We start from the raw sequence: 16194 nt of genomic DNA, 5'->3' as shown, positions 1-16194 counted from the left end.
TATTCAACTACAAAAACATTATCAACTAAAAATTATTATGTAAGAACATCGTAACCATCAATCGACAGGATTTGCCTTTATGGCGTTATAAATCATGACTTGATGAAATATCAAATTTCACAAACATATCCTCACGTCAAAATAAAGATCGATGGAAAACCACCCACTTGGTCTCTGTGTCAACAAATCGTCAACAAAACTACTATTAATAGATTGATGATTTGGAAACGGTTCATATTTAGAAGGGTTATTGTTTGCTGAACCGAGCTAAAATAAAAACAAAAATACCTGGAAATAAATTTTTATTAATAACAATTCTTTTTTTTTTTTAGAGATGTTGTGTAAAATTGAATACATATTTTTTTTCTTTGTATGTCCTGTAGAGTATTCATTAATTCTTAATTATGTCTGACACTCGGTATGATATACATGTATTATGGCTACAGTAAAAAACAATATACTGTCATTAAATTTAATATACAGCATATTCATATTTCACCTACGCATATTTATAATGTAACGAGTGTACACCACACAGACTTTTTCGAGTTGAATTAACTGCGAAGTTATTTTACTCTTACGCCCGAATTTCGACACACTGTCAGAGTAAGACAAGACCACATTTTCAGCGGCAAAATTCAATTATAAAAACTTTGAAACTTCACAAGAAAGAAGGTGGCTAATTATGCGTATCTGCTTTTATACAAACAAACGAAAAACTGTAGATAAAATACAATTTAGTGGGAAAACGAAAAAAAAAACGAAACGTATATTTATATTTTTAATTAATATTTTTATAGCATAACTGGCGTTGAAGCACGCAAAATTTAGATTTTCCATTCCAAACAGTAATAATAATAATAATAATAATATTGTGCATTACATTGTAATATGGTGTATGGTCGGATATGGATTTTGAAAAATATACACACTTTACGTTGGTTATTGTAAAACATTATTCAAACCACTTACCAGTAAATGCAGCTGTGAGCTATAATCTTAACCTATATTCGCATTGGAATCGGTTCAGAGTGTTTCACTATGCTCGCGAAACACGCGTATAATAATATCGCAGACCGTGTAGTGTTGTATATAATAAGTAAATAAATATTGTTCTAGGTTTGCAAACCATCTACACGTATCCATAATCGTATTGCAAATAATATTTTTTTTTGTCATTGATTATCGTCGCCATCGGACGATGGACGTGTTGTCGTGAAAATGAACAGCGAACCACGGCATAACGTGAATGTGCAATAATAATATAATATCTGTCCAGCCACGATTTTCAATTAGATTTCACACTTCAACAAAATATGGGCAATAGTGATCGCATTACGGTAATACTATACACGATGATGGCGAGGATATAATATATGTATACAATATGCATTACACCTACACGAATATACTACCATCTTTACGTGTACTATTTTTATAGTAATTTATACGTGTAAACGTTTTCTCGCCCATTCAGCTCTGAAATTGTAAAATAGTTAAAACAGCCGTTTAATTGTTTAATTTTCTGTTTATAATAACTAAGTTAAGTAGATATTGAGTATTAATCGCCATATATGAATTGTTTTCATGAATACAATATTAATATTGTGTACAATATTTCATTACTTGATAATATACCTATACGTGTAATATTATTATTTACCTAAAATATTTATTTCGAAAGTGTGTGTGAAATGTGTATTAGGAAACTAAACAGAGAATGCAAACTCAGAAGAAAAAGAACAAAAGTATGACGGAACATAACATATTATTGATCTTATTATACCACATCAAACAGCTGAACCAGCATAGGTCGGAACAACAAATGATAATATATATATATATATATAATATTATTTGCCTATATTTCCGGTAAACGATTCATACGAGAGTGGACAGGTATAAAATAGGTATATTATGTAATACTGAACGGGCGTGGATACTTATTAATATAATATTGTTGTATAAATATTGAAAAACAATTTTCCTGAATCGTACCCGTTTTATCCTTCTAAACTTCTCTAACAGTAATAATAATTACTTTTACGTGGTGCTAAGCAACAATAGCAACAGATTAATCTGGTTGACCAAATGCACACTGAGCTGTTTCCATGGTTACGACCGTGACATGGTCACTTAAAATCGTACACCCAACTTTTCCACTATGGTGTTTTAAGGAACGATATTTGCCCGTAATATTATTCGTTTAATTTATTAATTTGATCGCCGAGTAGGTATAATTATTATTACCTAGTGCAAACAAAACAACCACTATACAGTATACATGATAGGTAGAAGTAGATAAATAACCTAAATGTGGTTTTTCCGTTTATCGTATAACCACCACTATGTCTAATCCTCCACTATATAACAGATATCTGTATAATTATTTTTAATTTTTAAGTACCTGCTTTGAAACTTAAATTAATATTTATTTGGCATAAGTGCAGCACCGGAAACCCCTTCATCTATAATTATTACTCGTACCTACATATCGTATGAATACGATGGTGGTTTTTTTTCAGTTTATTTCGTGCTAGTTTGAATTCTCCTTCGATTTTTGGTTAATGAATATTTTAGGTTACCTATTTTGTTTTTACAGTTTTAATTTGCTTTATCATTTTTGCGATCACGTAAAACTTTACTAAAAACATAACCTGTAGCTATATAATGATAATTATGATTAAACAAATTATTGTTGCACGTTGACATGGTAAAAATGTATGTACCTTAATTATTTGTCACGCGACGCAGTGCAGGTTGTGGTGGAGGTGTTGATTATAGTAGTGGTGCAGGTGACGGGCTCAACTAAAATTCTCTACGAAGAGAAAAAAAGGTCAATGATACAACACAGGCGTAATTTTGGGACACCTGAAATTACTTTTCCACCTAATTATGTTCAGAATGCATGCTCTGGGGTCTGGCGCAGCATAGTCGGTAGAGGGGTGTTTGTCGTTAACGCATGGGTGCGGTGTATGCACACGTCTGAAATAATCAGTGTCCGTCAAAAAGGGTGTGGAAAAAACTGTCTTAGAAAAATACCCCTGTATTATATAACATATAATATATTAATGTAGTTTGGGCCGAAAATTCCCTTTACCCCCATTTTCCGACAACATGCTTGACAGTCTCTTTGCTGACTTTTATCCCATTGCCCTTGGCATTTATTCACCGTATTGAAAGAATTGCCCTGCCATCTTATACATTTAATCAACCCAAAGCATTCATTTTATTCACATAACAATATTTTGTACACGTCATCCTCAGTATCGAAGAAAAATAATTATTACATTTCAACCACCTTACTGTTCAATTATTCTTTTCCGGTTGTATAAATAAATTAATGGAGTACGTCCGATTATCGAGACGAGATATCACAAAAATGTTCCTTTATGAGTTGTGTCTGAATAAAAATAATTATTTTTGTTGATCGTTGTTTTTGTACTTGATCCGGTATCTGATATACGTTGTGGACACGGCGGCGTGTCGAAAATTACGCTTCCTATTACAATATAATATTTTAATATTTAGAAGATGATTAAAATAACTGACTGCAATGCCTCATTGTATATATCAATAATACGCATATGCATTATCATTTATAATAGGTAGGTAAGAATTTATCAGAAAATATGCTCAATGGTGTTATTTATAAAAAAAAACCAAGGCTGGAATACATTTATTGTATTGTATTATATTTATTGTGTTATGATACTATTATTATTACCCGCACCACAGGAATGCTACAGAATTGCCTATTCGATGCGCCGGGCAACTATGAAACCGTGTATTTTAAAAAACAACGTATTCCTTTCATATTGTTCGTAAACCTGTTGACTACTCATATATTAAATTTAAATTTAAATATATTTTTTCAGTAAATCGTGTAAAAAATTATATTATTATTATTATGTATTGTAGGTAAATCAAGAAAGCTGTTTATTTGTTTAAATAACACGATATATTGTGATCACAATTGAACACCATGACAGCTTAAGCATGATATAAATTCATATAATATTATTCTTAAATATAATTTACCGGAATTTATTCACATACGTGTTCTTTGAACAACGTAACTATCTAAATAAGTTACTCAAGTTCGAAAAATTAATGTTCGTTTTAATGTGTAAAGTTAATTGAATTTTATAGTTCACGCAAAGTTTCTTGCTGTTCTCACGTATTTCTATATGAATGCAATGCAGTTTCTGTGCTATGATTTTTAATTCCGAAATAGATTTATTCTTATCCGAAAATAAATGTATCAATTAATGTCCACCTTCTTGAAATTCTTCATCGTGACAAAACTCTGTGTTTCCACAGAAATGATTAATAGTTTCCATTTTTAAAGGCTTACCAGACCCTAAATCTCCTTTGCTACATTATAATTAATGATAAATTATATAATGCGCAATAATTAGATAGAAATTTAATTAAACATTGAGATCTACATGCAATGGCACTAAACAACTGCCAGTGATTAATGTCGAGTTCAATGCAAGCCAAAAATAATAAAATTTAGTTAGGTTCCGTTGATTGAACAAATCAAAGCTAATTTAACTAATATTTTAATAGGTACATCAAAAAGGTTTGATATTTATCTTCATATACACATCTTAAACTTGAATAACTAAATATATTTTACTGAACGCGTATAATTAACTTAGGTAACTACAAAATAAAATATATAGCGTGCAATAATATACCTATTACAAAACTGTATTCAAGAGATTGATCTCGAAAAAAATTACCATTTCATCACAAAAGTCATAATGATAAATTAACGTGTGCCATAGAGAAAATCCGAATGATTAACAAAAATCATTTCGATTATTCACAATTCAGAAACTGTAGCGAAAAAATGTTGGTTCACTTTGATTGGTAGAAAATTTTAAAATTATATAGTGTATAATAGGCTTTGAGCACTAGGCGCATTATTTTCTTCGATTTAGAAATATTCCATTTCTGATTATTGATTGTTGTAATGTTTAAACAGAAATGTCAAATACTCAATAATAGTGCGTATACACCGGAGGGTTTTCGAAATGAAACTTTTATCGTAGAGTTTTACGGCCACTTCTGCAACAGACGGGTTTGATCTCCGAAGCAAATAAAACAACATCAATAAAATCTGAAATTTGAGCTAAAGGGTAGTGTATGCATGGTCCGTTACGTGCTCTTCCTGCGGGTCGAATCCCTTTTTCGTGTGAGAGTGGGCTGTATGTGTATAAGGCCATAAATTACCTATCAAAAATATCCAACTGGCAAGTGTTTGAAATGCCAATACTGAATACATACACATGCACAAACAGATATATATAACACTTGACTACCCCGTGAAAGCGTACAAAATATTGCAATTTCTTTTTTACAAAGTATATTTTGAGACTGAATAAGACGGAAATCAAAAAATCTGCTCAGGAAACATGCTCGTTTTGTATCTATTGGTTCCCGTGGCGTCCTGGCCAGCGGTCATTGTAATTTCGTGGTATTCCGGTTTTCAGTGCACGTATCTATAATAATAACGATTTAATATAAAAAGACGCTTTCCCACCACCACAACCGGCCAGTCTAGTGTCCACCGGTCAATCTTTCCGAGGCTTTTTCCAGAGTGCATACGGGCTATCCATCTTTTACCGTTATTAATAACTCCATTGTCCGTCTTCCAGATACACACAGCGTTGTTTTCAATACTCGGTTGATTTTTTGGCCGTCCGATTATTAAATATTGCATTCGCGTTTTCCAGGCTCGTTGGTCAAGCGATAAAATAATATTTTGGTTTTATTTTCGCCACAATGACACGTAATATTGTATAGTATAGGTATACATATATTTTATATACGAATAATTATAAACGAGTCGATCGGAAATGAATCCCAGAAAAACTCGAACGCCACACCAGTTCGCGTCGTATAAAAAGCTTTCGGTCATAATTTGCATTTCAACCCGATGATTTATGCGGCAATTCATCTCGTTGTTCGCGCAACGATTTAATAATCGCATTTGTCTGCGGCAAACAACTAAAGGACTTCAACGATACACCAAAAATCACTAACTCATTTTCATTCGAAACGCACAATTAAACCGATAATTCTAATTAACCGTTATATAAATCAACCACACACGACATGTCAGTAGTACTGACAATAACCATCTACATACGATTGTGACACACAGTCAAAGTGAATATATAAAATAAATATATATATTATATATTAATAACTGTATGATACGATATATTCAAAAAAATGTGTGAGTGTCTATATGCATGCCAGGCATAAATATGGGAATGGCATCGGTGTAGATGGTTTAATTTATCAATAAAATACAAAGTTTATAAGTAAAAATAGATAATAATAGTATAAATGTTTACACCTGGCAGTAACTACGAACTATCGAAGCCATCCTGCTTGCCTAGTAGATCCTACCGATTTTTATTTCATTTGAAACGATTTGTAATCCTTATTCAAACATTTGCACATCTCCCTAAACTTAAGAAAATCAATTTTCTCATAGAGGTATTAATGTAACCATTACACTAGTATTGGTCCTACCAACTCCAGAAGGGTATCCAGGATTATCCAGGCTATTCTACTTTTGTTTAGGTATTTCTGTCAATACTGGATGATATTAAAAATCAAACGTATTTGATATAATGCATTTTTTATAGTTCCAATAAAAGTTAAATAATCATTTAAGTATACATCACTTAAAACGTGTGTACAGACAGAACCACATTTTTTAAAATACGTATTAATATCATCATATATTGATTTAATATGGTAGACCAATAATAATTTTTAAAAACAATACCTTGGTAACCAAGAAACATATTACCTATAACAAAATATAAATAATAATATAATATAATACAGAGAATCATAACAGTCCGCGTTAAACGTTAGACGGTTCACTGCACTATAAAGTATTTACTTCAAGCTTTTATTTGAAAAATACACACATATATATATATATATATATATATATATAGACATTAATGCATTATCTTAGTAGACATACATTCAGGCAGTAGAATAAGTTGTAAAAAAAAACTCTAAAGCTATGTTTATTGAATTTATGAAATAAAAACTTTCAAGCGAAAGTTATATTGCCTAACACCAGACGGTTGTAAAATATTAACAAGATGAATTCATTTAGTTTGAACTAACTAGTTAGCTCATTTAGATGTACGGCCACTTGTTAAACTATACATAAACATGAAACATACCAACTTAACTTTTTCATACCTAAGTGTATTCATTAACCATTCCATCACAGTCTCACCATTACATAATAAATAAACATTTTATATATAATAAATAGGTATTCATGAATTAATTATCAATAATCAATATATAGGAAATGGGCATTTATTTGAATATTTAAAAATATAATAATAATTTAAACTATCATATAATCTGAATATTGAATTTAAGAATATTAGGATTTAGCTAATAGTCCATAATATTACATCATTATATTATAATATTATTACAAAGAAACTTTTAAACTAAAAATATAATATGATAATATAGTTAAGAATTTAGATTTCAAACTTAAGAATATTATTACTTTTTTATACCACCTCAGCAATTTAATTGACTTCATAATATGATGCAATTTATTGTAGGTACTTATACTATAATAAGATATAATTAAACACAGTAATACTATCAACAATATATCAAAATTTAAAGTACATGACGTAATAATATACATATTTAATAAAGATGGTATACTATACTCTGGGTATTAAACCAATGTTTAAAGGGGTAACATATTACATTAAATAAATTCTAATAAATTATTTTCACTATACTGTGTATAATTAATTTTAATGCAGAACATACATAAAATGTAGTATTACTCAAAAAATCTCACGATAAAGAAGTATAAAAATAATTTTTCAAGTATTATATAAGTAAGAATGATATGAAAACTAGATAATACTGTAATAAATCATACAGTTTGCAATAATTTCACTAGGGAAGTACATAAAATTAGCCTTTTTAAGGAAAAGGTACAGAATAAATTAATTACAGGGAAGGATAATTGACTAATTTTGATTTGTTAATCATTATAGTCATAGTTTTTCTACATGAAATTCTCTGTAAACAATAAATACTAATTTTGTTTTGTGATTTATTATTAATAGGTAATAAACATACATGAATATCGAAAATTCATTCGTCCAAAGTGTTATTTCTAATAATAAAGGATCGTATAAGCAAGCAGTTATTTATTATCTGCATTAAAGCATTTTAATGATTTAAAACAATAATAATAAGATTATGAAAGAATTGTTATGGCAATGTGGCTTATGGTAAATTTTTATAGTGGTGAATTTATCCAAATACATAGTCAACTCACAGTTGTTAGTAAAATTATTTTTAATTTTCAAACTAAGGAATCTTTATGTATATCTATTTGTAATAATTAGAATCAAATAATCGTTTGTTTTTTACATTTTATATTTAGCAGGTCTTCTTGATTTTAATTTATCAAAAAATGTTTTTTTATATACATATAATTTATTTGATATTATTATTATTGAACTTGATATACGTACATATTAATTTAAAGTATATTTTTTCTATTCAAAATTAATGCTTATGAATTTCATTAGCCTGTCAATATAATGATGATGTACATAAAAATGTATTTGAACGTTGAGAGTTCTATTTTTTGTTTGCTTTACTATTTTCATTTCTCCGCTCTTTCGCTGGATTTAATTCACATTCATGATCTTTTGAATACAAATTATCAAAGTTCTCATTAGTTCAATGTCCACTTAAAGACAAAAATAATATAATTATTTACAGAAACGGTTTATAACATTTAGAACGACAACCCAATTATTTGTTAATGGGTTAATTTCATAAGTTCTACGAAGTGGTCAAGTATAGTATTATAATAGAACTATAACATCAGGGATTCTACAATATCTAATGAACTAACAAATACAGCCTAAAGTTTAATACGACTTTTGTATCCTCTTGTCCCAATTGATATCTACGATTACTAAATAATATACATTTAAATTTATGATTAATTAGGTACACAGTAATATGACGTATCGTTTGTTTAACGTCCTGATCAATAACACTGGCGTAGTTTGACGCATTACGTTTTGCATTTACCTAAGTTGTTTTTTGCGGTGAAAATGAAATGGAAATATTATCATGTATATTATAAATTGTACATTCAATAACCGTCGTGTGAGTCGAACGTAAATCACATCAGCACGCCGTATCGCTGGACGAATCCGACAAACGAAAAACTGGTGACCGAACGTGCACGTTTGACACCTGCACTAAACAACAACATTAATATTGTCGTTATTGTTACGATAATATCGTTTCACGGTGGCGGATGCAGTAGTTAGATTTATTGAAACCGGACACACGCCACGACGGCAATTAATTTCCAATCATCGTAACGCGTACCTATATTATTAAATCATGACAATAACCAACACGTTGTGTAGGTATATGATAATAAAATTATATAATATCGGTTGGTGGTAAACATAGGCAAGTGAGGCGGATTTCCGCGGCTCACAGCTCGCAGTCGTCGACGGGATCGTGATCGATAATAATATACATAATAAACCTCCTGAGTGGTTTGTGTAAAGCGTGACCGTTTTTCCTCCGGGCCAAATCCTCTTAAATCCGATAGATTTCGATCGGCGGCTATCCGTATAATCTGTGAATAATATATGTGTGTGTAATATATGTCGTGTGTGCGAGAGCACGGAATACGTACCAGATCATTACATCGGATTACAGCACGCTCTCATAATCCCCGACCATCATCGTTGAAAGAGAGTTTTTTTAAGAAAAAAATTGTTTCCGACAAGTGGACGAACAGCCAAGACGACAGTATAATGTGGAACGTGTTTTTCGCGCTGCCGTCACAAATTTCTCTTAAGAAGGAAATGGACGATATAATAATCGACAAAATATTATGATTTTTTAATAATATAATATGGGTATTTTTTGAGCGATGGAATTTAACCGACCGACGATAATATTTCAACATAATCGGTTGCTCAAGGGTTTTAAAACTTGAATTGGGGAGTTGAGTACTACATTTCTTGCGAAAACTTAATAGCTGGTAATAGAATGTTATATATTAGTTAAAATAATAAAAAATTTGTATTGTGTTAAAGTGTAAATACAGGTAATAAATTATTATTTATCTGATACGTATTTATCTTGAAACACGACAAAAACGAAATTCACTATATTATTATCATTTCCAATTTCTGATTTAATACCAACGGCTTGTACCTATAACTAGTTTATTTAGTGATGATAATAACTTCCTGAAAAAATACGTTATAGACTTATAATTCTTTGTCGCCAAATCAAAATGTCGATCAAAAACGCACCAATAATTGTAGTAAAATGTTCATTTTTTGATTGCAAATAATTATAATCATGATCTCACTTGCGTGCGTCGGTGACAGATAATCAAAATGACATACTTGCTATGATTGACGTCGCATCGACTGAAAAATAATCAGTTTAAACACATTACGCGTCCACTGTCGATAATTTTGTATTTCATTTTTTTCCTTTATCAGCTGATCTGGTTTGAAATAATGTGTGCGTTTTCCCCCATTTAATCGCATGGTAGAGCTACATAATTTATTATTATCCACTTCAATTCATCTCGTTCATACATATATTACTATCAGTGCATTATAATTAAAAAAAATATATTAAGTATATTAGATTAAAATATTTTGCGTTAAAAAAATTGGTTATCGAAAAAATCAACCGTGCACATAACTAACCGTTATTGTTGTGACAGTTTTGAATTATTCAAAATATTAATAATATGTAGAATATGCTGCAGAAGGTTTCAATATCGATATAATTATTTCTATCGTACGATAACACATTACAGTGAACGAAGGCAGTTTACATATTCAAATGCACTACGGTATGATATATTGAACAGTTGAAAGACTAGTTTTACACAACAAAGCCTATTATTAGGTATCGCCTGAGAAACAAGTGACAAATAATTATGATTTCATAGTAATATCACAGGCACCCACACACTGACGTCTTTATATAATTATTCGTTGTTCAAAGTTCAGACAGGTTTCAAAACGTTTGGGCGCCACTGTATAAATATCCGTGTAATAATATTTCGATGAATCATATTCGATATTATAGTATAACCTTGTCCTGAAGAATAATTAATAGTTGTGCGGTGCGCGTGCCAAGCGAGAAATCCTTAAGCTGTGAGATTTATAATAATGTTGTGAGCTTTTGATCGTCTACCTGCACGTACACTCACACTCCGCTGGATAATTATTACGGCACCTACACATATGGAGATCTCGTGTTGGGCCACTTTCGAAACCCTTCGTACATATTTAAGGACACAGGTAAACACGTACCAGATTATAATAAGACAAAGACGTACGACTACGTTATTCTGACTGATGTGGAATGCTGGTGAACACACGATCCGCGTGTTATGTGCACCTACGTCAGTTATTTCGTGATAAGAAAATTCTAGAGCTGGACCGTCACGCTGATTAGATGAACAACACAATATTATCATACCTTAAATAGGTATTTGCCAGTGTCACATGTTTTGTATACGACGTTAATTTCTTGAATATTGCATTTGAGAAAACAGTTCTGAACTTTCTAGTTGAAAGAGTACTAACTCAATACTGCAGTATACTGATTCAATGCTCGTTTATCAATGGTCTGTTCCACGTTCCAAACTTTAGAGCTTTTTTCCACTAAAATAATAATACACAGAAAAATACGATAGAAAACCAAGAGAAATCTTCGTTACTGTAAAGCCAATTAATAAAAATAAAAGCACTGCTTATGACGTAATAAAACTGTAATATCCCACACTGGTGAGTTCCGACATAGGTTAGTTATTTAGGTTAGGGTATCAACCGTTACATTTTATTTATGGTTCACGTATCTATAAGTAAATAACATTATAATAATACAGTTAAAAAGTCGTGTCCGTGTGTAAAGAAAGACGCCGTTGGATATTTTTTCTGCGAATTGATAGACGCTTGAAAACACGATTGTCCGATGGCTTCGTACGGAAATCGCAATCTTCTATAAGCATAATGTAATATATACAAAACAGTAACACTCGTGGGTAAACACTGATCGAGTTCCGCAAAACTAGAGTGGTTATACGTTCAACATTATTTGCAGTTCGTTTTTTTTAACCAAAAAGTGGTATAGTAATTCCACATTTTCGTCGACGCTCAATTTCGACTATATAAAAAGGTTAAAAGAAGGGTTTGGACCTTTTTATATAATTGCTTCTTCTTTTCTGGTATACTTTATACGATGATTTTAAAGATGCAAATGTGTTTTAAATACACACTACGCTAACACCGATTTTTTTGGTTTTTTTTTTTTAGTTTTTCTAGGATTTTTATAATTAAGTGAATTTTTAAGCTTTTAGGGCTATATTTATGATATATTTCTAGTAATGTTACGATATTTTTAAAATATACATATCTTAATAAAACAGCATGAGTTAATGTGGTTTTAAATAAGGTAATTTACAAATATATCTGGATTTATGAAGAAATCCTAATTCCTAGTAATTTTTCAAAGACTCTTTTAGAGTTTTATTTGAAATCCGAGGCCTAGTTGTCAGATGTTATCGCATCTAATATGATATGTTATGTACTTCAATAGCTGATAAGGATATGCATAAACAATTATGTATAACACAGACTTTAGGTCTATAGTACAGTCAACCATTGCTCAACAAATCACATACATACTTCACCTCCAGGGTTGAACAGTATCAAGGATACAATTGTATCTTCTATCGTGATACGTTTAGAAATCCAATTAAGGTGCACACGTGTATGGCTGTATACTTGTATATATCTACTCTGATAGACATACAAATAATAACTAAGCTGAAATTTTCGTTCTTATATAAATCCGCTACCTATACATGATATACTCATGTAGATCTTTCCACATAAAATAGAAAATATAATCAAAAGTGGAGTCATAACTCATAATTTTTATGAGTTATAAGTGAACGATTTGTATGATAGTTATATATAAGTTCATACATGTATAATGTGTATTGGCTAATTGTATTATTTAATATTCATGTCTTTATAAGTATTAACGTATATACGTTTAATAGTTAATTCCGGCAAATTCAATTAATTGAGAATATCATGTATCTTATATCTAGATATACCAAAAGTAACCTAAACTATCCACCATACGTCTTGATAATAATGATATATATATGTGTGTGTGTGTGTGTGGGGGGGGGGGGTATTATGTCAAATAATAATATTACATTGTTTTGTCAACATTACCAATGTCGGTGTCTATGAAATATCGATTTCGACGGGACACGAGTCTTCAAGTGCTATCGCCAATCGCAATTCGATGTAAGTTGTAGCACATTATTTAGTACATCAGTACATGCTGTGAATCATAACATAGAGGGCTACAACACAGCTATAATAATGACATAATATTATCGTGTATACACATGTAGAAATCGGTTGAACCACCCGCCATCCGTGAGCAGGTTGAATAACGCGATATTTCAGTCATTTGGGAAAATAAAATCTATAGAAAAAAAATTAATAATAAAATATATTCTCCTCTCACGTGTCTAGCTATGTGTGTTTATTTGTCATATCGAATCCATCATTGCCAATACAACCACATGCAGTGTGCATCTCTCAATCCCACCATCATATATTATAATATACGAGCACGCGGTATATTGAATGACATCGCACGAACCAACAGTTTCCTTCCACCTTTTTGCTTCACATTTTTTTCAAAATTATTATTTTTATCATTAATTGAAATATCAAAACCAGAATTTTCAACATTTTAAGCGCACGCATGTTGCATAATCTGAATATCATATCGCATTATTGTATTCTATAAGTGTTATATGTAAATATATATATTATATATCTTTTTATAATATAAAATATTATACTATTGCATCAAAAAAGATAAATCAGTTGTTCGGAGAAATCCTTCACTCTTTGAACAACGACCAGACTTCATTTGCCGACAATAATCAAGTCTAATTTCTGCCATTCTGGCAGTCTGAAAATTAGGACCCCAAAACTTCAAAAATGATGTTCAGAAATGCATTATACATGCGGAATATTATCTATACATTATTTTATGACGAAAAACAAAATTTATGAATATTATTTTGTTATGTCGTTAAAACATGTCTCGTTGTGATAAATTGAAGGACAGCACCGGGTAAGATTTTCTGTACATGATACTTTTGAAAGTCACGGAATTTGTAAAACTAATTAGGATAGATTGTTGTATTTTAAAGGGTCTTGAATCAAGGGTATACGTACGGTTTATGTTATTAGATCGGCTTTATAAGACAAACTGCGAAATACGCGTTTGTGTGCATTTTATAATAGCAATTTACGATTATTCGGTAATATATTGTCATTGTGCATTTACAGTGTTATCGTACTAATCGAAAATTATTATAATATAATTTTTAAATGTATATAAATTATATATTTATACTAGCTGAATAACCTGGCTTCGCAGGTGTACTAGGTGTAGAGTTTATTGTGTTACTACTATTACTTTTATTTTATCAGTTCTTATATTTATTACAAGCTGCTTTTAGATATGTTGATCCTAGGTTGTCCATATATTAGAAGTTTTTCTAAACTCTTTTAAAACTAATTAAGTTACTTTGAAAAATTGATGAAAATATTTTTGGTACATATTATTATTATAAACAAGTTTCAAGTATCACATTTATGTACCTACATTCAAATTAAAAAAAAAAATAGTTTATCTGAACAACTTCAACATAATGCTTAGTATTTATTTGTATTTTTAAATAACTGACAACTGTGTTTCAAAACACATTTGACTGGGAGTATAAACTATAAATTTATTTTTATCAAGCAAGCATACTCTAATTGAAAATTCTTTTTTTTAGAAATTAAATTATGTATCAAATATTATTTTCAGTAGAATATAATGCATAATATAAATTATAATGTTTTATATTTCTAATTAAAATAATTATTATATACTATTACATTATACACTATACATACATTTTTAATTTAAATATATAGCTTCATTCATTATTTTATAACCATTACTTGAATATTTAAAAAATAAAATATAATTATAAAGTATTTCTTATTAGTGTATTTATTGTGATCGGTGAATTAATATGGTAATATGAGGAAAATGTTTTATTTTCGTAATAAGCACTTTTTGGATGAAGCTATAAATTAATAACATTGGTCATGAAATAAAATTAAAACGAATGGAACATAATACAAATATGCATGTATACCAAATTATTCACAAAGTTACATATTATATTTAAATTAAAGGCTTCAAAAACCAGATAGGTACTGTTTGATGACCTTTGAACTGTACACAAGCCAGATAGTCATAATGGTCACTTGGAAGGGTGACAATTCGTAAAGACGTCATTTATTTCAATATAGGACAGCCTACTCAAATAATATTTTACAGACACATATTCCAAAACATCATACACTAATAATATTTTCCTCGACCAGTAGTCTTCAACCTTTGTTAACAAAAATAGTTGCAAATGGTTTTTTTTATTTTTTATGTATATCAGTTTATCACGAAATTGTATACCCTTCAATTGGCATATGTATAGACATGTTAACAATATTACAGATAATAGATTTATGATCGCTGTTATATTTGTTTAGCTTAATGTTCAAAACGACGTTAAAAAAATGACATATCTAACAACTATAACAACATTTTACTGTAGCTTAATATTTGTTTAATAAATGAATATTTAGATTGGAGCACATTATTCCAATCAAACGTAACCACCAAAAAAAGTTTATTAAAACTTATAAGTTTTGTAACCCATAAAATGATTCTTGAGTATAATATAACAGGTACGTAGTCAATACATTCCTTTGAAATTAGAATATTATTAACACGTTTATAATAATTATCATATTAATTATAATTTACATCTTTGTGAGTGGTATCATCGATTTTATTACATTATATACTCCACTCAAGTTAAGAAAGAGCTCTGACGATGACTTTAGTTTTCGTCAGGCGGCGGTCAGGAAACATCCGTCTGTCATCTCCATCGAGTTAACTGATTGTTTTATAAATATAACTGTTTATTAT

At 30.0% G+C, this 16194-nt stretch overlaps 1 protein-coding gene across 1 annotated transcript in view; it reads left to right on the top strand.

Annotated features, from left to right (window-relative positions):
• rsh (Rap GTPase activating protein radish) overlaps window positions 1-16194 on the top strand; it is a 275432-nt gene that overhangs the window by 200527 nt on the left and 58711 nt on the right. The window lies entirely within an intron of this gene.

The sequence above is a fragment of the Diuraphis noxia genome, unplaced genomic scaffold (genome assembly GCF_037042655.1).
Source record: "Diuraphis noxia isolate RWA-SAM2 unplaced genomic scaffold, SU_Dnox_SAM2 contig0002, whole genome shotgun sequence".
NCBI classification, from domain to species: Eukaryota; Metazoa; Arthropoda; class Insecta; order Hemiptera; family Aphididae; genus Diuraphis; species Diuraphis noxia.
This window is presented reverse-complemented; position numbering and strand designations above follow the sequence as displayed.